The sequence below is a fragment of the Excalfactoria chinensis genome, chromosome 2 (genome assembly GCF_039878825.1).
Source record: "Excalfactoria chinensis isolate bCotChi1 chromosome 2, bCotChi1.hap2, whole genome shotgun sequence".
Classification (NCBI taxonomy): Eukaryota; Metazoa; Chordata; class Aves; order Galliformes; family Phasianidae; genus Excalfactoria; species Excalfactoria chinensis.
The window spans coordinates 28,620,489-28,646,076 of NC_092826.1; the positions used below are offsets into that span (position 1 = coordinate 28,620,489).

The following is a 25,588-nucleotide window of genomic DNA, read 5'->3' on the forward strand; positions in this document are numbered from 1 at the left end:
AGGTACAGCTGGCCATAAGAGAGTTTTATGCATGTTTTCTTCACATAGATCAGATAAATTGATAGGGATTTAACATGATAAGTTTTACCTATTTGCTTACATATAAGAGTGGTTATCATGGAGGAGACGTGTGCATATCCCAAACTGTTTGATTTAAGGAAGATCATTTAATTCTAGTAGCGGGAAGCAACTTCCAGAAATGACAACTTTTTTCTCTTCAAAACTCCACTGAAATACAGACTTGACACCTGTATGAAGCATTATTTTTAGAAAGAGGGACTGGGACACTTCTTCTCCCTTGACTACCAAAATGACATATAAATATCATTTCTTTTACTTTTTCTGTGAATTTTGTGACTTGTGCCTTGGTGTGTGACTGCGATGTGCATTTTTTGTTGACAGATGTGAATAAGGTAGAGAGTCCTAAATAAAAATGTGCCTGATCCAAATAGGAAGCAATATGCAGGATAACTTAAGGAAAAAAAGAAAAAGTGGACTCACTGTATTCCTGGGGAATATGTGGGAACAAACAGATCAACATGGAGTAGTTTAGGTAAGTGAGTGATGGAAACAAAAAGTGAGAGACTTGAGGACTGTAGAGCATTTTCATACTGATCTGAAAGACTCCTACATATTCAATTCCAAATAAATACATCTCCCAATTATGAATTGGGGTGTTACCAGATCAGATAAGAAAGCTGTAGAATAGGAGCTTCCTTTTTTTCCTTCACAGAAGTTTTGTTACTACTGCTTAACATTCTCCATATTTCGTGGTCAGAATTTCCCTTGGGAGTGTTTTAAAAATAAAATCTTTAGTGATTTTTTTTTTTATTTTTTATTTTTTAATTTATTTTATTATTTTGTGTGTGTGTGTGTGTGTGTGTGCTCTTTTCAAATAATCACTGTAGAAATCCTCCTGAGGAATATTCCGGTCTCAAATTGCTTTACATTGGATTAAGTTAGCCTTTCAAGTTCTTATTGCTGGTTGGACATTACCTTAGTGATGTTAGTCACTTTTCAAATATAAACGTAGCTATTTATAAAGTAGTAATTTAAATATATATATATATATAACAGTATACTTAAGTAAATCTTTGAATATGTGTTATATTCTTCTGGGTATGCCTTAGGTAAAAATTGCATTTTTCATCTTGCCTTGATATTCTGTACACTTTTCTTGGTTCTAGAATCAATATCTTCAGAGATGTTTGTCAATCAGCATTGTTACTGAAGAAAATGTACTTAAAATATAAGAATATGGAGCTTTCTCTCATACCAGTGCAGAAACACAAGAAGTTACTCTGTTTACAGCAGAATCACGACTCAACATGGTTTGTTTTTTTTTTTTTTTTTTTTTTTTTTTTTTTTTTTTTTTTTTTTTTTTAATTGTTAAATAAACTTCATGATACAACTGTGGTAGAAAAAGATACATGAAACTCCTTGGTTTCATTGTATATTGCCTATAGCTGACGCACGCCACTAGACAGAAAAATGTTTTAGGGTACATATCCTAAAATATTAAGCAGTTTTAAGAGCTCTTAAATCACAGATGTGTTATTGTTGATAAAAAATTTTGGTCAGTAGTCTATAGAAGAACATGAAGAAAATCGAGAGAAAATATAACCTTGTAAAGTAGAAGGAAGTGTCCTCACTGATGAAGATGAAGAGAGAAAATGTTTGTTTAGATACAAAACATGTTTCTTGGGAGCACTTTTGCTGAAGTAGCATTATAGAGCAGACTTATGATGATCATTATTTATATTGACTTATAATGTTAACTTGCAGCGTGTTGTGAGCACCAAGAGTTTGTTAATTTTGTTTTTTTCTTGTTTAGATGAACTGATACGTTTTCTCATATTTTTTACTTGTAGATTTACAGAGATAATAGGATATTTCTTCCTTTGTTCTGCCTCAGTAACAGTTCTATTGCCTTTTTGCCTAGGGAGCTAGAGAGCAGTCTTGGTCATTTAACTCATATCTTCGGCATGTCCATGCAGCACAGCACATTTTTGCCTCTTGGTTATTAAAACAGGCCATAAAAATCCATTTTAAATGGTGACTTAAGAAATGCATCCTTGTCAATAAAGAAGAATTTGCAGCCTTAGTAATCTTTGATGATTAAAATATATGGTTGCATAACATAAACTGGTATTAATTATTTAGTCTAAGTGCTTTATTGTGATATTTCTGTACTTATACACACGTTTTCTTTTCCTAGGTACCTTTTTAATGCTGAAATGGGAATGCTAATTGTGAACTATGCGGTCAGAAGCTCCTTCTAAAATATTCAGTAACTTATTTACTGGAATTTAACAAGCTGTGTACTTCAAAGCTTCTTTCACCTCTAATTATGTGCATAAACTCTGTGAATTGTATTGCCAACTTGAGATTTGGCACAGTAGCAGCAGTGCTGAAGCAGCCCCCACTGCTAGGAAAGGTACAAACACGGGCAGGTGACCTGTGATGGGCCGAGAGACCTCACTTACCAGGATTTGCTCACGGTTATGCTTCTGGCAACTGACATTTCCATTTTACTCAAAGCTTCTACCTTTGTGTCATCAGACAAAGCCCCATGAGTGGTGGCAGAGCAAACTGTAGCCTTCATTCTCAAGTTTGAAGAGGAAAAGTTATTTACATGCCTAAATCGCAAAGCGTGCTGTTCAGAGGTCCCTCTCTGTTACTCATTGTTTTAAACCACTAAGTTTTCCATAAGCTCTATAAGGAAAAGGCACATAGTCTGGGTAGGAGCATTTAATTGGTTGTTTTATTTTCTTCTTTTATTTTTCTTATTGTATGGTCTGATGTTTGTACTACCAGAGGAACGTTGAAGATGGGATGTTTCTGTCATTCCTTACCATGAATGATTGCTTATAGGGACCATCACAGATTGCAAGACAAATCTCTAACCCTCTTTAACATTTTTATGTTCTGAAGAGGAATGACTTTTAATTGTTTAGGATTTTAGAGTTTATGATGTAAGGAAAACTACTGATTCTTGTAATGACTGATCCTTTACTGTTTTTATCAGACTTTCAATTGAGCATTTCTTAAACTCTTTTGCTTATGAATTTAGGCAAATATTTAATTCTTTCATTGCTGCACTGCAATTTCCCCCTCCCTATTTTAGACATATATTCCTGGATGTGAGTTTGAACTTAGTGACAATCAGTCTGATTTCCAGAAATGTATTATTATCAGTAAAAGTACTCTGTACCAAGATGTGTGAATGGAGATGTTAAGAGAAAGCACAAGCAATGCCTTTATTCATTCAGAGGTGAAGCACTGAGAAGTCAAGGTTATTCAACAGAAATGAATAAATGCAGCTTGAAATATCTTTATTTTCCAAACTACAAGAGCAACTCAAACAATAAGGATAGCATATTAAAAAAACAAAGAAGTAAGTTGATTTCCTTAAAAAATATCTGGAACTTATTGAAAAAAAAAGGGGCGGGGGGGGGGGGGGGAGGGGGGGAAGCCATTGTTTGACATGGTGATGAGCGTAGATTGAAGGACTTGCCTCAGAGGCTGCTTAAGCTGCTATTGCACAGCAAAACTGTGCATAGCAAAACTGTGTAGGGCATTTAATCTCTTAGTTGTCCTGCTTGTAAGTAACAAGCTGATAACACCCACTTCATTTTAGCGTTCAATATTCAGATGTTTCAAATATAACAGCAAAGTGTGTCACAGTGTACTTAAAAGTTGCCTGTTAAACTTCATGTTTTTTAGATAAAAGAAAATTTTGGCTACACATCTTGAAAGAGATAATTCCTTAAGGTAGTGGTGGCAGCTTTAAGCTTTTCTGGGATATATATTCTTTTTGGTTGTTTGCTGCTTAATGGGCTAATTTTTGTTATTATCTCTGGAATATGTATGTCTCCTGTGACTGATAGGAAGGATGGTTACTACAAATAAAGTCTCTTTTAGGAGATCTTGTGATCAGCAGAATTCTGACATCATCAAAAAAACACAGCATGGCATATATTTCTCATTTCAGCTAATAAACCTAGCATTTTTTGTCTGGCCAACATCTTAGGCCTGTCTGCTAAATGATATTACTGGAAGATTCCTTACTATTAAAGCAATTGAGATTGAGTGAAATAATATGTAAATGACATAGCTTTTCCCCATAAATAAACAAGTTGATGTTTCCCAGTGCAGTAAAACACTTCTTATTGGTACTGACAATACCACAGTCTGGAAGAGGTTATCTAGAAAAGATAAACCAAGAAAAATTAGATATAGCATATTTTCAAGTGCGCGTCAACATAAATGTCTTCAGATCAGGACTGTGCTTCTGAAGTTAATCTCCTGATTATCTCCACTTACTGTGTTATTTTTAATACAGTGTTAATATTGTCTCATGGGCAGGAACTGGCTTTCTTTTGGAGAGCACTGAGCTGAGATATATTGTCTGGGTAGTCACACCAGTACTCCATTCTCAAACAGATATTAGTTTTATGGAACCATATGAAATGATCCTGAAGTGAGGTCAGCAGGACTTCAATCCTAATTGCAAAGAGCCTGGTCATCTGTTTGTTACACTACTTGTTATTCTTAAATGTAACATTGACGAGTCTACAGAATCCTGCATCAGTTGGTAACCACCAACTCTGTTCAGTTAACAGGAAGGAAGGAAAGTGCACAGAGATCCCTGTGTTGATGGTTGTGGTTTGCTGTTCATTTCCCAGATCTATAGGAAATGGTCATGATCTCCTTCTTGAGCAGAGGTAGATACTGCCAAGATGGAATTATTTAGAAAGAAACAGTACTTTCTCCTTGGTTTGTACTTGAGCAACAAGGACAGTGAAGTACCCAGAATATTTTGCACTGCATTTCTAGCATAACCTAAATTTTTCTTCTGCAACATGGGCATATTAACCACCCACATTGCAATTATCTCGGACTACAGGTACAGTAGTTTACTTGCTGTAGATTTTCTCAGATTCTGTAAATAGAGAAAGAGAATATTTCTGGAAAGAATCAGACAAGACTCAGATCGCTGTGAATCTCAGTAATTTTGATGACTGCACGTTTTGTACTATGTGAAAGGATATCAGCAGGGAATTAGTGAAAGTTGTACAAAACCTACATAAAACTAAAAGTTATCTCTACAGAAAATATTGGGAGTACTATTGATGACTACTCTCAAAATAGTTGTATGGCTGAGATTTTTTCTCTTGAGTATTCTAAGCCATGCCCTAGGCTTGCCTGTAGCTTTAGGTTCTTGCAGTAGAGCCGTGAAAGGTTTTCTGTCATTGAACAATGGTCAGAGTCTATGACATGAGAGATATTAAGAAAACAAACAAACAAAAACAAAACAACAAAGCAACAAAAACACGTCTGCCTGAAACTTCCAGCATTTAGGGTAGGAAAAGCAACTAATCAAAGACAGAATCAAAATGGTTTATAAGAACATCCAAATTAGGAACGCACAACTTTACTTTCAAGATCATCAGCAAAGTGACAAAGATGTCCTTTACCTGCATCTATGCTACTTTTAAGCACCAGCCCACAGCTGGTGCAGGCCATATCATTGATATATGCTTGTCAGATGCCATCGACGATATTGGATCCTACAGAGAAACAATGAGAAACTACTATACAATGGTTTAATGGTGAAAATGGCTAATATGTGTACAGTCTAATCATAGTACTATTTCAAGTTACTTTAATTGCAGCACTTACAAATTTTCAGGAAGCAGAATTTCATTCCATCTGGTGATCACTTATTTATTGCATTAATCAGACAGTCAGAAAACACTGAATTTAAAAAAAAAAAAAAAAAAAAAAAAAAAAAGGAACTACTGAAAACTTGATTGAACATACCAGAGAAATTAATGTTAGTAAATGTGTCCATATGGAGGTTGAAAATCTCAACACACTTCAAGAACGTAATGTAGAAAACAAACAGCGAACTACAAATGCTGTGATTTTAAGAAAATTAATTTTCCTACTATTTGAACTAGCTGATATATCAAAAGTAGACAAATAAAAAAGTAGCTATTGAAGCTGCTTACATTTTATTCATTTTCTTTTCTTTTCTTTTTTTTTTTTTTTTCAATTCTTTTATTGTATATACTTACTGAGATTGAAACAGTTTGCTTTTAATTGGCTGTGAATCTCTGAGACAAGTTAAATACTTGTGGGGACCTATTATGTTAATTTAAGGATTAAAAAAAAAAAAAAAAGTGTTCCCGCTTGGTCATATCAGGTCCTTTAGTAAACTATTTTCAGGCTTGAACAGGTGCACGACTGACCTGAGGAAGAGGTACGTTAAACATTTTAGAAGTCGTTTCCAAGTCATTAGTCCTATTCTTCTGACGTCTCTAAAATGCCCTAAAGCAACCTACAGATCATTACTCTCTAACAGATGACTTTTAGAATTCTATTCTCCATCCATAACAAGTCTACAGATGGACCTCTATGTAGTGTAGCATGACCATCCTTGTCTGCTGTCTCAGACGTGGAAGCCATTTTGTATTCTTAATAACTTAGTTGCTCACTAATATATCAAAATCCATTGTGATTTATGCTGGAACAGAGTATCTGTTTACATCACAAACAGTGGTTTTGCTGTATTGTTACGCACATTGAGACTACACAAAACGACCGGTTGCAATGCTGTGCTTACAGAACTGCAGTGGTATGCGAGTGGGCACATGTGCACAGCAGATCACAAGTTACTGCAGCAAAGGCAGTCTCTGCTTCTGCTACACATTTTCACAACTGATAGGGTTTGGTTGTTTTGTTTTTTTTTTTTTGGGGGGGGGTTGTCATATGGTATAACACTTTTACTAGTTGACTCCTCCTACTTTTCTTCAAACCACATCCTGATTTTTGGCTTCAGAAACCAAACATATGCACAGCTTGCAGAACAACACATGATATTGTTTCTGTATAACATCATACCAGCTGGGATATAAATTCTTACAGACAATTTTATGCGAATGAAAAATACCTACATTAAGACATTTTCCATAGCTATGCAATACATACCGCAGTTGAGCATATGGTCTAGAGTCAGAGATCCTCCCTTATAACTATAACAAAAGCCCCAAGTCAGGCCTCAGATCTTCAGACAGTGTAATTTTTAATAGATCATTCTAATTTCTTTCTATGTTTTTTGTACTTTTCCTATTGTGTTTTGGATTTCTGGAATCTAACATCAGCTATTTTGCTGCATTTTTGAAGACCCTTAATCTTTTTGATTTATCCAGTGTGAAGCAGCATAAAGCTGTTCTTTAACTAAAAAGCAACAAATATTTGGTGAAATTCTAACTCATATCATAATTTGAACATATACAAGTAACAAGAACTTTCAGTTTGTGAGAAATATATTTCAACATTTATTTTCACTATTAGAAAACTGTTCTATATCTGCCAGTTTCCCTTCCCCCCACCCCCACCCCCCCTTTTTTTAAATTATTACTTATTTATTTTTTTTATTATTATTTTTTGTGGGTGGGGTGTTTAATTTATTCTCCTTTCATTATAAATAAGATAAATATTTCTCACATGACCTACAAACTTTAACCAATTCACTCCGAATTTTCCTTTTTGATAATCAGTTAATTACAGTTAATAATTTTCTCCTGTTCTCAAGTTATGCAACTTTTTATTTCCTCCTACCATTTCTGTTAAAATGTGGACAGCAGAACTATGGGAAATATTCCAACATTCCAGCATCAGGATTCAAAGATTACATTAGCTCTGTTCATGCAGTTTCACAGTAGGTACTCATGTTGAATTGCTTGTACACTATGGCCCATAAATCCTTGCAGAGTTGATGCATTTTGAGGCAATATACCTTTTTTTTTTTTTTTTTTTTTTTTTTTTTTTTTTTTTTGGGAGGGGGGCGGGGAGGTGAAACTCTTTTGTATTTAAACATAAGCTTGTATTCATCTCTTCTAAAATGCTCTTTATTTTTTTTAATAATAATGCTATTTTTTAATGGGCCTAACTTGTCAAGAGATCTCTTCTTCCTTGAGATCATCAATATGTACTTCTCACCTGCCTTTCATCCTTCACATGGTAATTTCTATATGTACCTCCAGATCACTGCTGAGAATACTGAGCAGCACTGGGCCTAAGACTGATCTATGATAAATACCATTAATAAGAGTGAGTAACAATTTTCATTGTAAAGTATATTTTGATCACCTGTTGGCCAACTCAGTGAATTGAAATTACTAACATAATGCAATGTAGTATATGCTTTTTTTTTAATAAAAATACCATAAAAGAAACTTTCATTGTGCTTTTATCAATTAAACCATCAGAAGATGCATATCCCAAAGACAGATATGAAAATTAGTTGACCACATAGAAGAAACCCTAAGAATTACTGTTCTTCAATTTGTTCTGCACATGTAACTTCATTTCACCTTTGTGAAACAGTTCATATAACAATACTGTTCATATTCCAGAACCAGAGAGATTCTGATTTTTCTGACGTATATCTTGAAAATATGAAGGGGCTTTTTGAATTTATTGACATTTTCTTTAAGGAGCTTAAAAAACAGGTTGGACGCTGGTCTATGCAGTGTCTGCAGTTGCTTTTAACACGTTTTACTAGCACTTTGACAGATGGGTAATGTAGTCTTCATAATTTTCCACAAAAAGTTTATTCATAAAGTTAGAAAATGATTCTTAACTGACTCTTAATCTGTGCTTTGTCAGACATGCCTTGTGTTTCTGTCTGTAAGAGGTGACATTGCATCTGTTATGCTGACAGAGAAATGTATGTCCATAGTCATCTCAAAGCTTTATGAACATCATGGCTCCTCTCCTACCCTTACCCTGGTGTGCCTGAATGGTGCCTGAGTTTCTGAAAGTAAAGGGGAATAAGCTGATGACTTTTGAGGAGACTCAATTTAAAATGCCCCCCCCTTTTTTGGGACCAATCCTACGTCTACAATAAAGTTCTGGTAAAGTTTGTTAAAAATAAATTTCCAATAAATTTATTCTTTAAAAATGATAATCTAAATCTTTTGAATTTATTGGACATTTCTGTCTTTGTGTAGGCCGAATAACACAGCTAACAGCACAGTAATAATTACATGTCATTCTCTTTATCCTCTTTGTGCACTGCCAATCGACAAAGGTGTCTCCTTTCACACATCATTTGCTATGTCCTATGGTAATACCACATATTTTGGGGAATAGCTCTTGAATGTAGTCATTAATCTCCATTTTGGGATGTATAGCTTCAGATTCTGGACTGAATTCTGACATTATTCTACATGCTAAAGTTAAAAAGGGCTGGTAAGGCTCTGCTCAGTTCCCAGGAGAAAGAGAGTACAGGTCATTTAAAACCACAGAACTGTATGTTTTCCCTATCTTACAACTGAGTTGCACTGACCACAGCCCAAGCTGAGAAGCAGGTTACCCTGTTTGTCTGCAGTCAAAGACATGTAGGGTCAGGGCAAGAACTGAAAATTTGGGGTTTAGGGATTATTCTGGACAATCTTCCCCCTTGGTGGAATGAAAGCAAGTTATTCGGACTGTCTTATTCTGGTCAAGGAAGCTAGAACAAAGAAGGACTGTTAACTCCTACTGAGGCAAAGCAGCCACAAGTCAACAGCAATCCAGATCCAACTTCAACACAGAGACAGCTTGCGAAATTGAAAAACAGGAACAAGACAAAAAGTACTATACGTGTCTGTGAAATCTTATCAACCCTGGCAGAGATATTTATTGCTCACTGATGACTGAGAATTTCGTCTTGCCCAGAGACTAGTTGTGAGTTAGTAATGGAGTAAAAATGTGGGCTGAACAGAGAATGACAGTCTATTGCTGATTGCTCTGATGTCACGCTTTGGGAACAGCAGCCAGAAATGTGCAACTCATTCTGCTTGTAGAATCAAAGGCACCTAATTACAATCTCATTTTGTTAAAATACAGCACTAATGACTTGCTTGTGCAGTAGCTGGATACCATATCAACTGCCATATAAGCTATTTTTTTTCCATTTTAACAATCCTAGTTACAGTATCTGACAGCCTGTGCATAAACATTTGCCAGTTGTTGCTGTGTAGCATTGGAGAGGAGAGATGCAGCAGTTTCCACTAGGCAGTAAAAGCAAGAGGAGTAACTGGAAGATAAGCTTTGTACTAAGATGTCCTACCTCTCTTTTGAACTTCTTTGACTCATTCATAAATACTGGTCTTTTAAAAATCAGACTACACTTCCTCAGGTCAGATTATTCTGTGGCACATCAACAGAGGTTAAGACCTGTTCTTTTTTGTCCTCTCACTTAACTTTTATTATGTCTCTATACTTATTTAGTTAGTTATTTTTATTGGTACTCTTTGTACCTTTGAATTCCTTTCCTGCCTTGGGCTGCTTCCACGTGTTTGGTAGAAGTTAAGCATCATCTTCTAAAATTTTATTAATAAATATATATACATATGTTCAGAACTCTCACTACTTACAAAATCTTATTTTAGGTTAAGGGTTATTCCTATTACCTTTCAAGCATCCTGCTGAGAGCAAATATATTGTTAAATATCAAGGGTACCTTGCTTTGTTCCCTATGTGTGGCTTTCCATCAACAAATACCTAAATAAGCATGTGCATGGGGGACACACATTAGCATTTGGATTATCTGATGATATTCCATGAAATTCTCTTCAGAAAATTGTGTATATTTAATCTGTTCATTATAACAAAGTCTATGCTATTATGTATTTATCTGAAAGGAATTTTTTGAAAGTAGTGGAATAAGTTTAAGTTTATAAGCACCTGTGTTTTGGCACACAGCAAGGACAGAGTTTATACTAAGCCACATTTTTCATATGACATTAGATGGCTCCAGAGTTTGATATGTTTGATTTTCTCCTACATGCCTGATGCAATCTATTACATGTGTAATTCTATTTTTGAGTATGTTCTTTCTCCAAATGGGAGTAGCAATAATTCTTTCATTGTGGCTGGTGCTTTGACAGTAGCCATCCTTCTAAATCTATATAACGGGCATTTTCTCCAAGTGCTGAGCACTTGTCTCCCCAGACCCCTGCCAGTTGTTTTCAATAGCTTTGTATGTGAAGGTGTGTTACTAGAACCTGTTGTGTCAAGAATCAGATAGGGTCTTTAAAAAAGATGTGTGTATCAAGCTATTCACGCTCAGAGTCCACCAAGAGAATGATGTGTATAATTATTATTTTTAAGAAGCATGGAGGACAGCCAGAAGAGTTGAAGCAGGAACCCTTCCAAGTATATATCCTGAAGAAGCAGAAGGGGCAGTAATAAAACTAAACTTCCCCCTGTAATGAGAAATATTGCTGGAAGGGTGAACTCATTAGTTAGGTGCTGAGGGCCAAGTCACTCTCTGTTTCCTTCTCATTTCTTCCATGCTATGACTCTGTTTTAACAGCATCCCAGATCAGAACACTACGTGGGAATATTAGTGAGCTGAAAAAGAAACCAGTAAAACAGTTACAGTCCCAATTTCACTATGAAAATCAGGACCATGATCTTTTAACTGCTTCAGTAAAAAGTTGTGTCACTTGTAATTTCTGCTTCTTGGAGGTGCCCAATGTATTCAAAAAGCCCTCCACAAGTCCATGATCAGTTACAGTGTCTTACAAAATCAGCAGAATTCTCTGAGCTCTATTTCTACAAGTTTTCTGGGAAGAGATATAGTCAAGAAGTGAGACTATGCTCCAGTTCTGACTTGGGTACAGGTTTACTTGTGACAGTCAGCACTCATTCTCAAACTGCTTACCAGTTATTTACAGTCAACATACTGCATACCGTTGCTGTCTCCTCTTCTTCTATCCCTTCATTTTCTGGACTGTAGGGAGAACAAGGCAACAGTTGGGTATGCTAATCCCAAAGGTGATTCTGCTGGTGACTGGTCCCTGGCAGAGGGATTCTCTATGCTCTGACCTGCATAGCAGTACAACTGAAGAAGGACAAACCAGAGCTGACAGCTGTTCTGATTCCTCTCACCAGTACAAATTAAACCAAGAATATGGAGAACCCATATGACTTCATCCTTCAGACCACAAGTGAAGCTGATTCAGCAAGTGGTGAGGAAAACTACATATATTTATAGTGAATGAGCAATTATTTTCTTTTTCATGAAATGTTTGTAGCTAATCAACTCAAATAGCTGCCTACCTAATAAATACAAGATGCATACAACGCTGCCAAAAAAGTGCACTTGAATGGTATGTTTGGCAGTGCTGAGCAACTCTCAAAGCATATTAGATGCTCACTGTTTGAGTCAAAAGGCTAAAATCTGAGTAAGATTAAAAAATACATTTTGGTCTTTTTTTTTTTTTTTTCTTTTTTTTTTTTTTTTTTTTTTTTCATACTATATATTGCTTTTATTCATTCTTATGTTTAGTTCCACTGATCTCAGTACAGATAATGGGAGGAACAGAACCCAAAGCTAGCACTTAAGTATTTATTTTCACATGTGCAAATTATTTTCCTAAGCTTTTTTTTTTTTTTTTTTTCCTCCTTCTTTGTATTTTTCTTTTATTTCTTTTTCTAGATGTCTTTATGTGTTCAGTGCTTATGAAACAGAATGGAACAGAACTAAAAAATGAAAATTTCTGTTTAACCTCCTCTGACAATGGAAAGAGATCCCCTCACATTTCTTTAGGGATGCTGAATGAATTCAGTTTGAAACCATTCTTCCTGTAAGCAGCAGTGGTATTTATACATTGAAGTTAAATTCTAAATACAGCCTCTGGATATTTTTGTGTTGTTAATTGTATAAATGAGTGTCCATCTGATACACATCACTAAGGTCAGACTACAGTACCAGTATACATTTCTTACATGACTGAAAAAATAAAAATGAAAACACACACACATATATATATACATAATGTCTAGAAAATACACTATGATTAGGGAGTTTATGATTTCAAAGGAGATTTTAAGGAGAGTATAGTTTTAAAACTACTTTTTCTCCCGTGTGATATTGCCTATTTCCTACCTTTGAATCATATTCATTCCTACTATCATAGACTTCTACTCTGAATACTTTCTTTTTATTTAGTTCATAGTACTCCCTTCTCTGCTTCTTTCAGGAACTTTACAGAGGTGCAGGTAACCAGGAACAAAGGTTCAGAGACCAAAATTGGCAACAGTAAATTCTATTGACATTAACTCCTCATAATTCTCAGCACACAGATTTATCCATGTAACTCCCATTAAAATTAATGGGAATCATGTGACTCAGTCCTCTGCATATTGAACTTTTTCCTCCATGTACTAAATAGTCTATATCTAGTTTCTGAGTCCAAAAACAAAATGAAGAAGTACTGGCAATATATCATTTAAATGTCACATACATTTAATTAATTACAGAACTTTGAAGAAACATCAATGAAAGCAACTTTTGCATCAAAAGTCAAAAGTCTAAGAAAGAGCTTAATTAATATTACAAATTTCAGTACAGTTTTCATCATAATGATAAAATAGGCTCCTATATTTGCAATTTATCCTCTAAATATGCAATTTTGTCTTTAAACAGCCACAAGGAATGCAATAAATGAAAGATTTTTCGGAACAATGGTTTAAGCTTGGTCTTACTTTTTAATCATTTAACCTTATTTTAAATGACAGCCTGTTAATAGGCCATTAATATAAACATTATTTTAAAATGAGATTTCAAGGAAAGGTTAGACTTGAATAAGTTACAGTAAGAATGGGCAGAAACTGATGACTTTCAATGAAATAATGCTATAAAAATGTCTATGATGTTAAGCCCAAGCAATTTGAAAACAAAGGCTATAATTTACCTTTCAATTACATATATACACATATATATCTATAACCACGTCAGTATTTAGGAGGCTACCGACTTAATAGAAAGCTTTGTAAGCATGAGGATGTGTAAATAATGTAGTTGAATAAATGGAAGTCCTTGAGTGTTCAAATGTCGAATGGAGACATTCAAGAAGGTCCAAATACAGCTTGAATTTGTAGAATATTTTGATTTGTTCCTTTTTTTTCCCTTTCCTTCTTCCTTTTCTCCTCCACCTTGTGCCTTCTGCATTTGCACATCACTCAGTGCTAACTCCTGTGAAATTCTGGGTTTTCTCATGTGTCACTGATAGCTGGGAAAGTTCTCTAGTTGAATTGTCTTCAGGAAAACTGTCTTCACATTTATTCTGAACAAGCAAGGAATTCACTTATTATTTTTTGTACAAAGTAAACTGAAAAAGGTAATTGATTCTCTTCTGGTACACAGTACTGAGGCCCTTATTTTTGCTCACACAATGTCACTAAATGTAAAGATGTTGTTCTGGATCTCAGTCCATAGCGCTGCAAAACTGCATACTGTTCTCACAAAAGCTGCAGTAATTGGTGCTTATATGCCATAACTGCCTGGTGAAATAATATTTTTCTATGTTACTCTAAGAATTCAAGTTTCTCAAAAGTCCTTACAGATATTAATTACACAACTGCATTTTTCTTGTGCAGCAAAGATAGATTAAACATGTAAATAAACATGGAGCTCTTGAGTCCCATGGAAATAATTTTCTTTAGATTTGATGTGAGTGGCATAGGAGAAAGGACAGCAGCTTCATATCTACATTACTAGTTCATAAGAACAATATACTATGTACTATCACAGGAATTGAAAGTTTCATTATCCAACAGAAACTTCAGAGAAAAGTTCCATACAGAAAGATGTAATTTATGTTAAACCAAAACCATGTTCTGAAAATAAAATCTATTTCACATATATTAGCTGATTTCTTAAGATCTGAAAAAGGGACTTTTTTTTCTCTCTCTCTGATTTAACAGACAATAGCATCAAATATATAGAATTTATAAAATCAAAATAGTTTGCTTAAATTTGACTCAAGAAATACTTCTCATCGTGTTCAGCATTAGATTCTTATTTTTCCATTGTTTTAACAAATTGAGTATAGGATACCATGAATTTCTGCTGTCACCTCGTAACATAACGTCTCATATTAAATGTACCCTTGGCTATTCCAACTTTTGTTTTGTCATTACCATTAGCAGTACATATGTGGTGTTTTTTTTCAGTGTTGCTGAGAAGCAGTTGGTGCAGCAAATATTTTCACATTTCTGACTTGACAAGCACAATGGAAATACTTTTTCATTATTGCTATTATTGTTTTCACTGATTACTGAGCAAGTTATCTGCTTTGAGATGTAAATGGACAATGAACTTATTTGGCTTTGCTATTCTATAAATTACCTGGAAAATGGGAGAAACTTTGAGTGGTTCATTTGCTAGGTACCCTTGCTTTTGCTGTGGTTTTTTTTTTTTTTCTCCTACTTATTCCCAGATACTGCACTATAGATTGTTGTTTCCAAAGATCAGAAAAGATACAAGGTATTAACACTGAAAGCAGAAATAAAAATTTTACTCATCATCTTGAAATAATTAATTACTATAATGACAACAAAGTCAAGCACCATGTTTTATATTCACATGCCAGATAGGACAGTTCTGAGGTATGTAAGAGCATGCTTTCAGTTTTTTTGCAAAACACATACGGATTTTTTTACATCATCAGGCATTTCTGAAAACTTTCAGTGTTTAATTGTCTCTTGCTCTTCATGATCATAAAAACAAAATTAATACACAGATAAAAAGGAAAATATAATCAGGGCTTTGAATCTAGTATTTTGGCATTAGCCCTGAATGTATGCTAATTATGCCCCTAAGTAACACCTCAGGATCAGAGAAGCAAAGTGGGGGAAAGAATGAGAAGGAAAACAACTACTCTGCTTTAAAAAATTAAAATTGCTCATTCAATTATAAAATCCTTAATAAAAGTCCATACTTGAGTTCAAGTTGCCCACGGGAAGGTCTAATTCATGCTGGCCATTAATGAAGGCTTTATATGACTATGAAGGAAAAACTGACAAACTGCCTTAGCAACCTTAGGAATGCCTGCTAACATTTTAAAGTAATAATAAGCCGGATACATAGAATGCATCCTAAATTCTTCTTTTATAAAGTCACACTTCATAGAATATTTATAGATTTTAAAGCAATTTCAGATACTATAATTTCAGCTACTTTGCACTCATATGTGTTTTTAAATGCTTTAATTTTTATTTTTATTTTTTTTCTTTTGCAGGTGACAAGTCTGCTGTTTGATCAAATGAGAACCAACATTTGGCAATAAGCTAGCCACTGTAATATTTTGCTGAATGCATTTATGGACACAATTTATATTGAAACCAAACTTTTTAAATTTAGAGCTCAGTACTAACAACTCGATTACGGATATTTTCATATAAATCTAATATTAAAACAGAATTGCTTTTATGGAAAAAACATTTCCAGTCTTGATAGAAGATATTTGACAAAGTCATGTAGGAAGAACTGATGTGCAGTACTGTATTAATATTTTCTTAATTATCATTAAAGATTAAAGATGACTGTAGAGTTTATTATACAGTGCCATACATAGTTTAGAGAAGTTGCTGGGAAACAATGAAAATTAACACAATCATCAACTTTTCCAGTAGTGCTATAACTTTATCAACATTATTTATATAAGATTTCTTTGGTTTAACTTCTTTACAAAATTGGTAGCATGTTCATTGGATTTCATCTAGAGACATTTACACAAAAAATATTAAAAACATCCCAAAGAAGCACTTACAAATAATAATAAAAAATCCTTGTCACTGTGACCTTTAATTTCTATCTTGCAAATCTATAAAGTCAGAGTAAAACTAAACTTTCTAGACATAATTAGTAATATTTCCACTGCTTTTAAAAATCATTTTCTTTTTGCCTCTTAAAGCACAAGGTGTGAATGAGCTGAAACTGCTAATATAGAAAAGAGTCACCTCCATTATTACAAGTAAATGTATTGTCTTCTATTTTTTTTTGTTCTTTTTTTTTTTTTTTTTCTTAGATTTCGGGAATTCTTGAATGTCTGTTTCATGACTTTAAACATCCTGTTATCCAGCTTACTAGAACTGATTTTTCTGTTCTTTCTAACTTCTTCTGTCCTCTTAATAAATTCACATTTCTCAAAAATATCTCTGAGTGTTTGATTTTACACTTCAGAAGTTTCCTTCATTTTCTTTCTTTTCCTATTCCTCTTTTTTCTTCTCTATTTTTTCCCCCCTCCTTTTCCCTAGATTTTTTTTTCTTTGGCTTTGTAGCTCTGTTTGCTGTCCATCTTTCTGGAGGAAGTCTTCTTCTGCACAAATTTGTACGGACTGCCTTTTAACACTGCTTGCACCCAGCATTGCTGTGTTTATTCCAATTTGATTTATGCAAACCAGTACTCAGAGTGATATTGCATCCTTCCTGCTGTGGTTAAGAATAGGAGCCCTAATATCTTCTGGAAAAGCTGTAACCACTGTTCTTGTTGCAACACAGATGCTGGTTCTTTTACTTGGTCTTGATTTATTCAGTAGTAGCTACAATCTGAAGGGGTCTCTGCAAGTTTATGTTCTGAAATATATAAAACCTCCATCATATTAGTTTTGTTATTTTGCAAGCTTTGTTATTCCCAGACCACCAAGTTCTTGAAAAAGACAATACTGCATGATTCTTCCAGCAGTCACAATGTTGTTCTTAAAACGTGGCACTTGAGATGGCTGACATAGCCCTACAACTTCAGCAGGCTCTCAGTAATCTTCCTCATGAAAACATAATAGTAATTTGCCCCTGGTTAAAAGTTAAAAATAAAATGTAGGAATGGATGCTCACATTTTTATAAAACCTACAGTATTTTTGACTCTGCATTCCCTAAGAGTGAAGTATCAGACCAAATGAGAGAAAAAAAATATATGTTTACTTACTTTTTACAGTGGATTATAGACAGATGGACTATAGACAAATGACATTATACACTGGCAAGATTCAAATAAAATACAGTTTCTTCCATAATTTGCCACAGTTTACCAAAAATTCTAAGTCTTAATTGCTTATCATACATAATTTCTCTCCTTCCCCTAGTCTGAAAAGTATGCAATACAATAGTAGAAGAAAATATAAGACAGCAGAGGTGACACAGAATGAAGTTATTCAATTATTGGAGAAATATAGTGCTCTTAAAAAAAGAAAAAAATCAGTTAATATAAACCATGAAGAGAAATATCCAAATCACGTTTCCAAGATAGAACTGAATCTGGATTTCAGGACTAAGAATGTATACCTTAAGCAGGAAAGTAAGGAAAGCATACTTTACTAGGAAGTCTATACTGTATTTGTACTTCAAGTAGATCTCTAAACATTTTCCATAGATTCTTTGAAATCATCATACTGTTTACCTTTCTGCATGTTTATCGTATTTCATATTTTCTCATAAACCTAATTTTAAAATTATTTGTATACAGAAGTTCTATCTTTAGCATAATCATTGTGGATTTAAAGAAAATGCGAGATGTAAACTGTGTCTTTACATATACTGTACTTAGGATATACTCATCTAGCACTGACAAACAAAAAATGTTCAGCTGGACTTCTTCAGAATCCCTTTTAGAGCAGAGCTTTTTAATTTCCACTATTCCTTTATGCTGGATTGAAATGTAGTTCTGCTTTTTCATTTATTTTCCCTTTTGTTGGCTTACTTGCCTTTCCACACCCTTCCTATTCCTACAGCACAAAGAATGTTCTTAATAGTATTGAAAAACCCTGAATTCCATTAGTTTGAATACTTCATTTTTGGCATAACATGAGGCATGGCCTTCTCTATGTCCCAGGAGCAAGAATTCTGCAATGCTTCCAAACCCAGATCTTTTCTGTGGCAATGAAATCTTCTCTTCATCCAAGATATCAAACTGTCAGGATGTTGCTTTTGAAAGCCTGAATTGAGGAAATACATCTGATTTAAATAAATTAGGTTGTTTGAACATGCCTAAAGCAATAGTAGAAATATGTCACTGTTTTCCTGCCTCTTAATGTGAGTCCAGCTCAGTTCATTGGGCAGTCTCCTTAAGATTCCTCTTCTTCATTCATTCATGTGCAGTTAGAAATACAGAAAACCATTGTAGGATATTGTTCTCATTATAGTCTAGATAGGGAAGTCTTTTTGTGGTTGCAGTTCACCTTGAAATTTATATAGTTTATATATATATTCATCCTCTTTGGTATTCACTTACCAAAATATCAGGGAAACTTTTTATATAATCTTGGATTCGATTTCTTCAATACTCTAGCACATTTTATTTGGAAGCACTTTTATTTAAGCTATAGGACTTTTATTAAAAATTACATATTTTACTATTACTACTGTCTTCACAACATCTATATAAATAAATGCAGCTAAATATTGAGTATGTGCTTACTGAAGTGTTTGTCCATTGGCTGAAAACAGTTGTATGTTTCAGGATATTAACTGAACATGACTGTCAGCATCAACTATTCTCACTCAAATAGGGTTTAAAAAAATTTAACTGAATCCTCTCAATAGAGCATGATGTGACTGGCAGTGGATTGAAGCCATGAAATTTCTAAGATTCGCTATAGAGGGAGGCGTTACAGCAAACATTTCTGGCAATATATTTAAAAGATTTTGGGCAGAAGAAAAGGAAGAAATCCCTGATTTCTGCAGGCAAATTTAACTTGTAATTTCTTTGTAAACTTCTTTAGATTGATGTCAAATGTAGATAGCCTCTCATCAGTTTTATTGCAGAGCATTATGCTCCTTATATTTAAAAGCATTCTGCATTTATTTATTTATTTATTTATTTATTTATTTATTTACCACGGTTGTAGTATATTTAATTAGCTTTTCTTGTTCTCTTTCTTAAATAGCCCTCCCCATTTTTTATAATATATTTACAAATGCCATCTCTATTAGCTCAGTTTCCATTTTGCTAAGCTAAAGAAGTTAAGGAGTTTTTCTGTGTATTTGCAGTATTTGTGGTTCAAATGCAACTGTCTTGCAACAAAATAGTATGCACTAATCCAGAGGCTATCTTGCCAAGACTTTCTGAAAGTGGTACTCTTTACAGGAACTGGAAGACATCCCAGCATATTGTAGAATTACACTTTCCTTTGTCATGGTAGCTTCACAACAGTAGTGATGATGATCATGTGACTGTCTGATTAAACCCAATTTTTTCTCCTCCTGTACTATTTCTATCTGATGAGCTCCCAGCTTATAGCAGAAATTCTTGTTATTAGTCCCTGAGTGCATGACCTTACACTTTGTACTATTAAATTTGATCTAGCTTCTATTGCTACAGTCGTCAAGGTCATCTAATTCTTCCTGGATGATATTCCCGTTCACTTCTATATAGACAACTCATCCAAAGTTTTTGTCATCAATAAATTTTATTAACACACTTCTAATATTTATTTTAAAACAATTAATGAGAATATCAAGTAATATCAGTCCAAAAACCAGTCTTGGAAGAACTCCATCAGCGATTTTCTAAACTTATAAACTTCCTTCCAACTGAAGTCTTGTTTGTATTTTGTTTAAAATATCTCTTCAGGGTTACAATTCTTGCACTAATTACTCGTTTTAACTGGTAGTTCCCCACATGTAACTGCCTGAAGTCAGGTTTAAACTGGATCAATTTCATTGCAGAAAAATAATTATAAGCAATATACAGAAGTGTGACCTAAGGAAGATAGTTCAGTTAAACCAGGCCTGCATATCACCCAAATTGTTTGGAATGTCAGCTAGGAGAAGACAAAAGCTCACTGATTATAAGGCATTAAATCTATTAAGAAATATTCAACAAAAGCTTGAAAATCAGTGAGTAGAAATAAATAACCTCAAAATACTGATTTGCAAATAACAAAACCCTTACACAGGGCAAATGAGGAGTAAGGTATATCTCAACATAAGCATATTCCTGTATCTAAAGAATGCTGCTTTATATTCACTCTGCATAACATCATTATTTAAGGAATTATGATGCAATGGTCCATTATCAATTGGTTATTCAGTTAATGAATGAAGTGCCTGAGGTGAAGGCCACTGCTTTATTTACCGACCATGAGGTTATACTAAGAAACAAGCATTCATCTTGATCACAGTGCCAATTCAGCATCTACTAAATTGACAGATCTATCTGAGAATAAGTTTCTATCACAAAGAAAGTGTCATCTCCTGTCATCTCACAAGTGTACTACATTTTCTACCTAGATTTAACAATTGAGACTCTTCTACTGCACAGTGTATCAGCTTCCTTGCTATAAAGCATCAAAATGTATTCATATTATCAGCAGTTATGTTTGCAGCAGTTTATTTCAAAAATAAACTTGTCTCAGTGATGTCTCCCATTTTCAAATATTAAGCCCCTTTACTGATTGCTATTTTTTATATCTCAGTAACATTTCAGGTTAATTTTCATCATTGAGATCACTTTACTGGCTTGGCTAAGACCATAGATCCAACAGCAGTAGTTGCTCCACCCAAGTGGTGTGGCAGTGAATGATATCCAGGAAGGTGAGATCCCAGGTCTGAAGGAGGGAGAAGTTAAGTCTAGTTTACTGTCCATTCCCATTTCACCAGACTAAAACCAGTTGTGTAGCCCAGACAATTACAAACTCCATGTCTGCTGAAGAAAGATCTGTCACAGATTTGAAAAACTAATAGGAGAGAACCACACTAATGGAGTTTGGCTTCCTGGTGTACTTGTGACGCCAGAATGGCAAGAAGAGGAACTATATACAAAAGAGTGGCCTACAAAATCTTTTACATTTTCAAAGACAGATTTTTCAATTAAAAATAAATAAATAAATCCATGATGAAGTGGTCTTGTGTTTCCATTACACTGGCCAGTAAGACTACAGTTGGATGAAGCTCTGCATATATCATCAACAAGAAATAAAATGGTTAGGAATTTTCTGTTAGCGCACAGGAGCAGTTCAGGGGGTTGGATGTGGGGATCTTATCAATGTTTATAAATAACTGAGAAGAGGATGATTAGGGGATAGAGAAATGCCGTTTTCAGTGGTGCTCCATGCCAAGACAAAAGGCAATGGGCATGAAGTAAACCACAAAAATTTATGTCTGAACATCAGCAATCACTTCTTTATGGGTAAAGTACTTTATGGGTTTATAGGGCACTAGAATGTGTTTCTCAGGTCTCCACACTTTCAGAAATTTAAAAAAAATCTGTATGTGGTCCTGGGCAACCTGCTATATGTGTCCCTTCTTGAGCAGGATTTTTGTATAAGATGACTAACAGAGGTCACTTGAAGCCATAAATATTTTGTATTCTTGTGATCCTGTGATTCTGCAATACCTCTTGAAAAAGAAAACCAGGAGACAAGAGATCTAGATCTGTACTGGAGCCTAAAGAACAAATGAAAATCGTTTGGTTCCACCCTAATGCAATTATCTTGGAATATGAAATGAATCAGCGCCTGCAATTAAGTATAGTATCCTGAATACACTGAATGGAATATTTTGTAATAGAGATTCCACAATGATGAAATGATAATTTTATTTACATTTCAGTTTATGCCATAGATTTTTCTTTAGGTCTGCTTTTCTTTCTTTCCTGGATGTAATTTTATAAAATATTAGAAGGGATCAATTCAATATTCATATGCTATAGGCTAAAATAATTGTAAATTTAAACTTGAATAGCTACATGAAATCTTGTGTGGAATTAGGACAACTTTGTGCTACTTAATTCATTGAAAGTTGTCTCTATCTCTGATAATTTCTGAAGGAATATTATTAGGTTTGATCAACTTCTGCATCAATACTATACTCTGTATTTGATCCATTGTAAGGAAGAAATATCTTTCTTGCTGTTCACAATATTTTTCGATAATCCCAAGTCCATAGTCGATTATTTCTGTTCTCTTCTGTTATCTCTTCTTAGGGAAAACACATATCATATACTGATGCTATTACCCTTTCTGCTTCTACTAATTTACTATGGGCTTAAAGGTTATTTGTGTCTGGCAGAATAGCTTTACTCTTTTGCCTAATCCTTCAATCCAGCAGCTCCCCAATACATCAGTAGTCGCCTCAGTTGTAAAGCAGTGCATGTCCCTAACCCATCAACTGAAAGCCTTTCTACAGTATGTGAAGTATAACTACAATATTTGTTCAAATTGAAATTTAGATGATTCTCTCTTCACATGCATCATGACATTTTATATTTCTGTGATTTGGAGTTAATGTTTTTCCAATCTCAGACAGAAAGAGAGTTCTGATTATCTATGGAGGATGATCCACAATTCTTTTTTCATTCATCCTGGAATGAATGAGCAAATGAGTATGTTTACTCTGTCATCTGAAAAGATGATACCCTTAAACCACACTATTGAGCCTGTCACAGTCCTGTTAGAGGGAGATGACCCACTTACTGACCAAAAAGGAAAAAAAAAAGAAAAAAGGCTAAAACATACAAAGCTACTCAGAGATTTTATTTAAACAAAACTAGCCCTGCTCTGAACTACTTACTTGCTCAGGACCAAGGACTGAGGAATGATACCTTAAATGTTTACCTATTAAAAGCTACAACTAAGAACATCATCATATTTTTTTCATCACGTTCCCACATTCATTCTAATGCATCTTCTCCAGAATATGCTTTTCAATGACTTTTCCAAAACTTTAAAAAACTTTTAGGAAAATGCAGATCATTTCAGACAAAAGCAGCACAAAGTTTGATCTTAGACATAATAAATGGCACTTTTGAGATTCCCAGTGGAATTCATTGGACAACTCTCTTTCATAGACAGTAACACCAAGAGAGAGGTAATTATATTGTGCTGTTGACTTTCCATTAAGGGTCTTTACATTTTGCCCAGTTGCTTTGTACTGAGCTCAATATCTTCTGCTTAGATACAGCGTATCTTCCTGAAAAACAATCTATTTTGAACATTAGAAGACAGGGAACTGATTATATCATTTTATATCTTATTCCAGTTGTTATCCACTCACATGGCTTAGTTCAACTTCCTACCATTAGATCTTATTCTCTTTCTTTACCTGATTAAAGAGCATTCTGGTACTCTGTTTTTCCATTCAGAGAGTACGTACAACTTTACAGTCATTTTTCAGTGAAGATTTTTTAATTCACAAAACAAAATAAGCTCTTAAAAATTTCTCACTATAGATATTTTTTGAACATTTTTTTTCCTGTGGTTCTTTATTATAACATCTCCAGATTTATACAAACAAACAAACAAAAACAAAACAATCAAAAAACCCCACAAAAACAAACCACAGAAAACAAAACAACAGTAACACACAAAAACAACCTGAAACCAACAAACTAAAAATCCCCAGACCATCTCGTTAAACTGGGAACAACAGAAAAGGACAAAGTATTTTCTTATATGCCTTTAATAGTCAATTAAAAATACCAGGATTTCAAATTCTGCTCCTCACTTTCTGATTTATAGCATTTCAGATGCTGTTTTTCAGAACTGTGCCTGTTTACCCCTCTACTATAATATGTGGATCTTCCCCAGTCAATGCAGTGCTGATCTGCATATTGTTTCTCTGTTCACAGTTCTTACATTTGGCCAAGTTGCAACATGTTTTTATTTGCCTGTTTGTTTTACCAGCAATTCAGAGCACAATGTATGGATGGTTCTATTGTTCTCAATATCTTCTACTGATTCTCCAGTCCTTATAGCATCCAGAAATTTTCTAAGAATGATTTAGATTTGTGTTTGGTGAAAATGTTGAGTAACACTGAGTCTAATGCTGATCCCTGAGGAGCCTCCTAAGATCACTTCTATTTGGTGATGATTTACCACAGACCAAGTCTTTTTTGAGATCATTCACTTAACTAATTCTATATTCATTTACATTGTGGTCTGTCAAAATCAGTGGTCTGAAAAAAGAACTTTAAAAGTATCCTGGTTAGAGTGACAGAAATTCTAAGCATTCACTGTGACATAATGAAATATAAGTAGTTGCCCTAGTTGTAGAATAATGCACAGCCCTCAAGTGTCAACTGAAAACATTCCTAAAGTATATGAAGTACTTAAGCAACATTTGTTCAAATGGAAATATCATAGAATAATAGAATATTCCAAGTTGGAAGGGACTGATAAAGATCATTGAGTCCAACTCCTATGTAGATGGACTTGTTTCATATCTATAAAGATATCGCATAAATTTCTTTATTACGAAGCAAATCTAGAAAGAATTTGGATGGAAAAAAAAAACAACAAAACCAACCCAACAACCTCTCAAACTTTTACTTTTCACTGTAGATCTCATCTATTTATGATGTAACAGTAAAGGGGGACTAGCCATCTTTTCCTTCCATTTCAAATCACACATGCATGGATACTGGACATGAAGAACACTAATTCATTTTAGGATATTAGGTTCAGAGTTTCAAACATAATGGAGTTGACTAATTTAGGAATACTATGAGACTTAGAAGTATCTGCAAATATGGAAGCTTCAGACCTTAATTTGCTCAGTTGCTAGTCATTACAATGAAATAAATTGATTAAAACAGCATAGTAGTTCTTGAGGCATGTAAATATACAAAGATTTCCAAATATTACAAAAAACCTAAAAGGCTGAGCATTTAAAGTTGGCTTTGCCAGCTCATAAGGACCATCTTAAATCCTGCAACAAACGCAAGAAATCATTGGGCTAAGAAACACAGTATTCCAATTTTTGTTGAAGAATTTTCTCTCAGAAAGTCAAAACTGGTTACCAGC

General features: G+C 34.2%; 1 long non-coding RNA gene across 1 annotated transcript in view; it reads left to right on the forward strand.

Annotated features, from left to right (window-relative positions):
- The window catches only part of LOC140249243 (uncharacterized), a 43,677-nt gene extending 24,512 nt beyond the window's left edge, over positions 1-19,165 (forward strand). The window contains exons 3-4 of the long non-coding RNA XR_011902974.1: positions 11,801-12,032; positions 16,089-19,165. This is a non-coding gene — a long non-coding RNA (uncharacterized lncRNA). The remainder of the gene's footprint in view (positions 1-11,800; positions 12,033-16,088) is intronic.
- Positions 19,166-25,588: the final 6,423 nt, after the last annotated feature.